This window comes from Falco naumanni, chromosome 2, assembly GCF_017639655.2.
Source record: "Falco naumanni isolate bFalNau1 chromosome 2, bFalNau1.pat, whole genome shotgun sequence".
Taxonomy (NCBI): domain Eukaryota; kingdom Metazoa; phylum Chordata; class Aves; order Falconiformes; family Falconidae; genus Falco; species Falco naumanni.
In genome coordinates, this window is record NC_054055.1 from 21,156,374 (window position 1) to 21,163,605 (window position 7,232).

A 7,232-nucleotide genomic window follows, 5' to 3' on the forward strand; every position below is an offset into this window, starting at 1 on the left:
TTTTTTCTTTTTTTAATTGTAGAGAAACTATTACCTGAACATGCAGTACATCCACAACTCTGAATTAATACAGGTTTTGTAGTGTGATATAGTCCTGTATGAACCATAAATCAACTACGTGTTACATCACTCTTCTCCATCACTGTTGTCACGAACTTTGAGCTTCGTAACAATGCCTAGGTCACAATCCTTCAGCTTAGGGAACTTCAGCAGGTGAAAATGCAAACATCTATTTCTAATACAAGTTTGCAGAATGCGGTTTAGCCACAAGACACTTTATGGAGAGATACTACGTTGTATGGTGTATAATCTATGAGAAGTGGGAAAATGGTGTTCCTGACAGAAAACACTTCTCTAGATCGTTACTTTGGACCGGGTTTTGCACCTGCTATGCCGCAAGAATCCAATAAGCAGTGATGTATCTTTGTGGACTTTGAGGTATCCGTGTGATTAGGTTTAAACTTAACACGCAACCTGACTTCAAGTATAACTCTAGGCACAAGTGTGGGAAAGAGCATGCTGTCAGGACACAATCTTTCTCACTTACAAGGTATCAAATGGTATGTTACTCAAGTTAAAGTCTAACTTCTACGACAACTTCATTTTCACCAAAGGAGCTGCAGATAAGTACACAAACTAATGCAGCTCAACTGAAGTTTCACCGCTGCAATGGAGTACAGAATATTTTTCCCACTGGCCTTAAAGGTTGTGGTGGTGGTGACAAAGGTGTGACAGAGATTTGACTTTTAACCCAAAACAAATTTTCAGCTGTGTTAAATTCACCTGTACGCAAAGAACATGTTATTCCTTCTGAGGCAACAGCTGAGGATTTGAACCGTCTGTTTTCACCTTGAGCTGTTCCCAATGTAGAGGTTATGAAAAAAAGAAATAATTCAAAAGGTATTCTGTCAATATGCTGATGCAGTTGCGTGTCAAATTCTGGTCACACTGAAATAGAGTTATGTTCTAGCGTTCATATATAGGTAGCACTCCATTACAACTTACGAACAAATTCAGAAGTTCATCTTATCTCACATTTCTTGGAATTCGATTAGGTTGCAGTCTTAGTAAAGTAAATTTTTTTTTTTTTTTTTTTTTTTTTTTTTTTTTTTTTAATGCAACCGGAGACGCTTTACCGTAACAGAGAAGCCCGTATTTACATCTCTGAGCCCGGACACAAACCGCAGCTGCACGTACCACCAGGCTCAGGGCAGAAATCATTCACGCAGTTACATAGCTGTGTACCACTAGACGCATGCAGACACCTATTTGTCACTAGATAACACGTTCATCTCTCCTCCTCTCCTTCACGATTCCTGGCTGTTCTCTCATCTCTTGTTAGGTCAGGCATTCCCCGTTTTCCTCTCCTGTATCTCTCTTCAGACGTTCTCTATCCTCCTCTTTTTTGCTTGTGAATTGCGACAAGGCAAAGGTGGTGTGTAGCTACACAGGTAGCTAAAGGTAGAGTCACAGGATCGGTCGGCACAATTATTTTCTCCAGCCAACGGCTCGCAGTTCACAGCAGTTCCCCGATTAAGCTTTTCAATCGAGGCCACTACACATAGCTCGCAAAAACCAGATAACCACATGCACTGCGTCGGAGTCAGTACCACAGAAAGCGATGACTTCCAATAATCACGTGGTGTGAGTGTATAAGGCTCTGCCATCACTCCAAGAAGGGACACAGCAAATGTGCTATGGATCCCCCCTTCCCGCACGGCTTTGCTTAACTCTTTAACAGCCTCGTATTGCACAGGCTGCCACTCTGCAGGTTGATTTGGCTGACAAAATAGCGAACGTGCCCTGGCGCCTCCCAAATGCCCTCGCTTAAGCGCTTCCCGCCTGCATTCCTGCCACCGATCCCACAGACCCCCTTTCAGCCTCCCCGAAAATACAGCCAGTGCATCAGCGGGAGGAGGAAAAAGGTCTAGCTCCTCTTCCGGATCTATAGGACCTGGGTCAAAAGGTTTATCGGTGTCACTGGAATCATTGTCCGAGTCATCCTGTTCCCGCGCTCGGTCCTGTGCTGTGAGGGTCGCTGCAATCAGTGACAGGAGCTTTGGGGGCAGAGGAGGTGTGGAGGGAATCGCCATCGTTGACGGTGTGTTGAGAAGAGCCGCGCTGTCGGGGGGATTTACAGCCTCCCCTGGTTTAGCGCCGTTAGTAGAATTAGCCCACACTTGGCGGAAGAGTAGTCAGAATTTGCCACCAAGGCGCTAAACACATGCCTGCCACGGAGTCCCCCTCCACGGCAGCATCACACAACCGCCTGCCGACCGCTTGCCAGGCAGGAATTTGCCAGGTGCCATCAGGCGGAAAGTCCAGCACTTTGTCACGGATCCATTCTAGCAGAGTCACTAGCTGCGGACCCATCACCACGTTCTCTAATAAAGTTTGTGTAAAAGGAGAATATAGCGCATTTCGCATGAAGTTTTCCGTAGTTCCTTAATCATTTCCCAGTGAAATGCCTGATACTGGCCTGGGTGTCTATCTTGTAATATCACGGGAAACGCGTGCGCTCCTTCTTTCATACTTTCCAAGTGCACTCGCCTCCAGCCCTCTGTAATGCGTCTGCCGATAGCATTTTCATCATCGCCGCTGCTTCCCTTATTACCGCTCTGCCGCACCACTCGCTTCCTCCTTACTTTTGACTGTTCCTGTTTTAGCCGCAAAACCGACATGTGCTGCTCCAATTCCTCCAGGCTGTAGCCTCTGTAGCAGTAAAGGTAATTCGGCATCTACCCATTAGTGGGTAGCGCTGCCACACCGTCACCATTAAGAGTCCTCAGAAAACATTTGAGTAATAGATGGTACAGTTGTCTCAGAATAGAGGTTAAGAATTTGCTCCCAGGTTCATGCGCTGCTTTATAGGCTCTTCAGTAAGTGAATTACTGAGAAATGTGACAGCTGCTTTATTCAGACAGGACAGTTCAATACAACTTCACCTTTTGCCATTTACCACAGAAATGATACAGAACCTCTAGATACCAGAGCAGTTAAGTACAAAAATGCAGAATACCCAGCCTCACCCAGATGTGATCGTAAAACAAAACCAACCCCCAAGCCACCCCAGGTTCAGCCTTCGTCCCTTGCTGCTTCTGAGGGTTTTTTCTTTTCTTTCAAAGCAGCTATTACGTTGCACGTTTGCATGCCCTCACTTCCTCTCGTTATTCAGTAACCAAACAGCCCCTGGATGTTGGAGAGAAGCAAGGTCTCCACGGGAAGAGTCTTCACATCAACCTGAATTACGGCCTTTCCAACAAACGAAAAAAAAAAAATAAATACTGTCCCATCAGACAGGAGACAAAATGATCCAAAGTCCTACATCCCTTTCCCACAAGCAGGACACAGTTGACAGATTCAACAGCTTTCACGTTGTAAAACAAGGCTGTTAATCCACACGCTACACACACGCTTCTGAGGCCACCTTCTGTCCGTTCTGAACCAGGACCACACCAAACCGTCACGGCCCAGTGTGTGTCATTTTTGCAGGACGGGGCAATCTTCAGGTTCAACACTAGTCGCTAAGCTCCAGATCGTATTCAGGGTAGAGCTGCTTTGTAGTAACCCCTCGGATAACAGCTGGAAAAGAAAGACCGCTCTTTTCATTACAGAAATATCAGACGAGTCAGAAAAGTTGTGGTTTCCTCCCAGTAGCCCCTAACTCTCTCACAGAACCTCCCATAGCTAAGGAACCAATCTAAGGTTTTGCATTCAGACAGATAAGCAAGGTACTCTTCTTGTGTGTATCACCTACAAGCCATTATGGCTTAGTGTGTAAATCTGTATGTAACTGTTGAAAAATCCACTTATGAACGTATATAGCTTAGAACTAATTTCCCCCCTTTGTTAATTCTTTGATATCAATGAGGTATTCTTCAGAAAATGTATGGACTGGTTGGTTGCATAAGGGCAGTTGTTATTTGGACAGAAAATTGTTAATGATCAGGGATTTTCCACTAAAATATTTGCAAATATTCCTAGTCAAACATCAGGTTGGTTTCTTTTGGGGTTTTGAGCTTGCATTAGTCCATGTTCAGAACTTTAAAATTACCTTTGAATTTTTTAAATTTTTTATATCACTGGAACAGAAAGAGCATCTAAATTAAAGCTTCAAGCTAACTTTATTTTTCAAGTATTTCAGGAATTATACTTCTGAACTGAGATTTTATAAGTTGGCTGTGTATTTTCCTGTGTTAAAACGCTGTTATTGAAAATGGTCAACCAGGCCTATGTTGCCCAAAATAAAAACGGGGGAATTGTGGATAACTGGCTAGCTGAAAAAGTTCACATAGACATAGTTCAGCTGGCTGGACAAAAATGCACATCGCTCTCAGCTTATCTGAAGTAAGGCAAAAATATAACAGGAAGATTGCAGTGGGAAAAGAATGTTGCAGGTGGGAACAGATAACTACAGAAGAGAAACTAGGGGCAGGCTTGGTATTTAGGCAACTAACCAATAATGACCTTAACTTTTGTAATATGTATGAGCTAATTATAAGAAGGCATAAAAGGTGACCGTAAGGTACAATAAATGAAGTCTGCTGATCACTCATATTGAGTGACTGTGTCTTCCCTCCGTCGTGACACCGCACAGTGAGCGTTGCCCCTACTGCCCGAGCACAGCAAGGAGATTTGAGACACTCAAGCCTGGCACTATCCAAAGCAGAATCTGAAGGCAGCAAGTGCAGTTGCTGCAAGCCATCAACACGAAAGCTACAGATGAGCAGACCCTCATTTTGAGTGGGGTTTTTTTTGCCACATCGACTTACAAAAAAAACCCCAATCCACCTGAATTTTCAGAATCAAGTAGAAACAGGAATAGGCTGCGGTGAATTCAATTTACATCTGTCTCTCTAATCCGTAGCTGGTGGAAAAAAAATGGAAGGTGGTAAAGCAAAAAAGCTTTTGGAACGGCCTTTGTTGTTCTACCATTTCCGTTCTCTGTACTACACGTGACCTTAGAAAATCACACTCCTTTGCAACCAATAACCCACAGAGGTACCCTCTCTTTAAAAACCAAGCAGCAACTTGATCTCAAAAGAGCTGCTAATAAGCAGCTGCCACAGTAGGCCATCGGAAACCACAATAAAGCAGTTGCGCTACCCTGTAAGCGGCACCCGTCTCTTTCCAGGCCCTTCGCTTGCCTGGGAAACACCTCTGCTTCTTGAACACGAACGTTTAACCCACTCGCTTCAGACAGGAAATAAATAGACACTTGATCGGGATGGAACAAACAAGGAAACCGTTTTATCTGGGGCTAAACCGGGCAGGTCATACAAGCCACAATCTCAATTTTAATTCTCCCATGAACAAGGCCTTCTGGTAGCATGATGTGTCATAGCATCACGAGGGTTAAAACCATTCATTCCCAGTTTACAGGTAATTTGCCTCAGCAACACCTGGGGTAAAGTTAAAATGCTCCTATCCGAGCTCCTAGTGAAACCTGGGTTTGCTTTACCAAATAAAGTGGAAAGAATTCTCCCTTAACGGGTCCCATAATCAAAACAACGCTGTAATCAACGTTGCACAACACCATGATAAAAGCGGTGACGTAAGAGGACAGCTTTTAGCTCTAAGCCCTAGACCGTATTTTTTTTTTAAACAAAACCAACTGAGGCATCACAGCGGACACTGAGCTCGCCAAGGACGTACTCGGACAAGAATTGTGCAGTTTCCTGGTCTAGAGCAAGGTCTTTCTGCTTCAGCTCTTCGGTTTCATACTGCAGGCCTTCTTGGCTGGTTCCATTAGGTTGGCAGGACGCGGGAGGGGGCATCTGTAGAGCACAGGAGACATTTAACGCTACCTCAGCCCAGGGGAAGATGCTGCAGTGCTGGGGGGCACTAACCAGAAAATCCTCTGATGTGTCAGTGTGTTATAGATTTGCTAGTAAGTTAAGATTGATTGACTTTATTTGATTGATTATTTGATTTTATAAAATCAATCATGTAATAGAAATATAGAAGGATAAGAAATATGTTTTAATGAAACTTCTATAGTAAAAGCTGCTATAAAAATCCTCTGTACAGCCCCGTACTAAGGCCGGAGGTATTGGTCAGAATCACCTAGTAGGAATGTTTAGAGCTTAGATAACAGACTTAAGATTTGAGATGACTGTTTATATGTAACCTAGGAGAATGTACTAAAATGTCAAAATGACAATTAACGTGAACTGGGGAGAGTCAAGTGAAGCAACCCGTAGTTGCCGGCCAAGAAACAGTTACCTTAAGTGAAAGGTAATTCCGGCAGGGGGAGATCATATACCACCTACCCAAATCGTACCCCAGACCCATTTCCGGACCTTTCTAAGCTTTACTGCGCAGAATCGGATATGGGAGGAGAGTATGTTAATGATTTATGGGAAATCTTATGATTATGCAGGAATACTTAATGAATATGTATCAATGAGCTCTATATAAGGTGTAGGATTTTGAGCCATGGTGTGCGTTGATCGTGAGAGGACTCACTCACGCACCCGGCCGTTAATAAAGAAGTGTCTGCTTATCTACATCACATTGGTGTCGATAAGTTCTTCATTCCGAGATTTCGGTAACAAGTGGATAAAAGAGGAGAAAAAAAAGAAAAGGGAAAACGTGTCTCCTGGGCAGGGAGGGGGGAAGCTCAGGTAAAATATTGATGGGTTTCTGTAACGTTAGCCCGCCCCCCATCATATTCTACGGCGTTTTGTAGATTTACAGCGTCAAGTGAAAACAAAACCGTAAATTTCGGTGTTAAGAGGCGCTGCCAGGACGAGGCAGCGCCGGGGGGCGAGGCCGGCAGCTCCCCCCCAAGAAAACACACCCCCCCGCCGAGCCGGGCCGCGCCGCGCCGCGCCGCGCCGTGCCGACGGGGCAGGCCATAGACGGCGGCCGGGGCAGCCCTGGAGCAGGGCCCGCTCCCCCCAGCCCCGCGGCCCTGCAGCCGGCCGCGCCGCTCCGCCGGCCGCCACCGGAGGCCTTGGCAGAGCAGGGGGGGCGCCGCGTCAGGGGCCGGGCCGCGCCGCCTCAGCGCAGGCACGGCCCGCGGCGGGGGCGGGGAGCGGGTGGTACCGAAATCTCGGAATGAAAAACTTCCCAAGCCCGATGTGATGGACATAAGCAGACACCGCTTTATTGGCGGCCGCGAGCGTGAGCGAGTCTAATTCTAACCATTAGCAAATCTGTAACACGGGGACCCGGCTCCTACCGCCCGGGCCCGGGCCCGGGCCGCGGCGGGGCGGGCGGGCTCGCCG

The 7,232-nt window shown here is 46.0% G+C and overlaps 1 long non-coding RNA gene across 1 annotated transcript; it reads right to left on the bottom strand.

Moving 5' to 3' along the window:
- Positions 1-5,225: 5,225 nt before the first annotated feature.
- Positions 5,226-7,186, bottom strand: LOC121083317. Its single transcript, XR_005826311.1, has 2 exons — positions 7,150-7,186; positions 5,226-5,844 (listed from the first exon to the last, which is right to left on the bottom strand). It is a non-coding gene; the product is annotated as an uncharacterized LOC121083317 (long non-coding RNA).
- Between the last annotated feature and the right edge of the window lie 46 nt (positions 7,187-7,232).